Genomic DNA, 1,767 nt, shown 5'->3' with positions numbered 1-1,767 from the left:
AGAGTGAGAGGAAGAGAGAGTGAGAGAGTTAGATAGATGGATGGATGGACAGAGAGACAGAGAGAGAGAGAGAGAGAGAGAGAGAGAGAGAGAGAGAGAGAGAGAGAGAGAGAGAGAGAGAGAGAGAGAGAGAGAGAGAGAGAGAGGGAGAGAAAGAGAGGGAGAGAGAGAGAGAATGAGAGAGACTACGGCACACCTTCACCTATAAGACCTAGTGGCCACCTTAACATACTCCATTCACACCACTGCCTTGCAACTTTATTTAGTTCAGTGAAACCTCCAGTCCATTCACCTTAAACGCCAAAGGCTCTCTTGCCTGAATAAAATCATCTGGTGAGATCCAGAAAGAAATATACAAGAACGATCGCTCATGGTTTGCAGAATAACCAAGATCAGAATAACTTTTAAACGTCAGCATATCTCGGTAAAATTAAGAAAATCACCAGAAGGTAACATGAACTGAAATATAAAAGACCTTTTCCTTTCTTCTCTTTCTGGAAACTCTCATAAGTCTCTGTTCTTCCGAGACAGATTTTATCATCTGCCAAAACCAAAAAAATTCGCGTCCGCCGACGCCTATACTTAATACACATCACGTCTGGAATCAATAATCGTCGGCTTTGTACACGACGTACGAAGGAAACAAATAGATACATTTCTTTGACATAATGAATTCGGTCTCGTCGCTTTCTTCGACTCTTGGAACGCGTTTTGTTCATCACAACACCACAGATGCATCTTGCTTACATTACCTGCCCCCCCCCCCCAAAAAAAAAAAAAAAAACGAAACACAAACCTGTTTCTCTCAGTTAGCATTGAAGAAACAAACAGATAAACAAATTGATTAATAAGTAAATAGAAATATGCCATATAAGTAAATGAACAATTAACTAGATAAATAAGAAATGATAGATAAATAGGTAAGTAAATGAAGGCAAAATAAAATTAAAAAAAGTGAGAGACAGAAAGAGAGAGAAACGAGTAGAAAGAGAGAGAAAACGTTAGAGAAAGATTAGAAAGAGAGAGAGAGAGAGAGAGAGAGAGAGAGAGAGAGAGAGAGAGAGAGAGAGAGAGAGAGAGAGAGAGAGAGAGAGAGAGAGAGAGAGAGAGAGAGAGAGAGAGAGAGAGAGAGAGAGAGAGAGAGAGAGAGAGAGAGAGAGAGAGAGAGAGAGAGAGAGAGAGAAGGAAGAGAGAGAGAGAGAGAGAGAGAGAGAGAGAGAGAGAGAGAGAGAGAGAGAGAGAGAGAGAGAGAGAGAGAGAGAGAGAGAGAGAGAGAGAGAGAGAGAGAGAGAGAGAGAGAGAGAGAGAGAGAGAGAGAGAGAGAGAGAGAGAGAGAGAGAGAGAGAGAGCGAGCGAGCGAGCAGAAGAGGAGCTCCTTGTGCCTGATGAGTGTCCCCGAGCGGGTTCAGTGTTATCTTCGAACCTTTTTGGATCACCTTTTCCCTCCCTTTTCTTCTTCCATCAGCTTTGTTCTTAATCCCTCTCCATTTTTTCTCTCTCTCTCACTCTCTCTTTCTCTCGTTCTCTCTTTCCATCGCTGGCTTGTTCCCCTTCTTTCAATCATACCAATCCGTTTTTGTTTCCAATTAACCCTTTACGACTTTCTTTTTTATTCATACTTTTGTTATTATTATATATATATTTGTTTTTCATTTACTTATATTTTTTTTTCTTTTATCAAAATATTTCTTTGATGTTACCTTTTTATTATTGTCTTCTATGTCCTCCGTTTGTCATCTTCCTCGGGGTGGTGTTTTGTCTGTGTTC

The sequence above is a fragment of the Oratosquilla oratoria genome, chromosome 7 (genome assembly GCF_046742065.1).
Source record: "Oratosquilla oratoria isolate Oo_2021 chromosome 7, ASM4674206v1, whole genome shotgun sequence".
Classification (NCBI taxonomy): domain Eukaryota; kingdom Metazoa; phylum Arthropoda; class Malacostraca; order Stomatopoda; family Squillidae; genus Oratosquilla; species Oratosquilla oratoria.
This window is presented reverse-complemented; position numbering follows the sequence as displayed.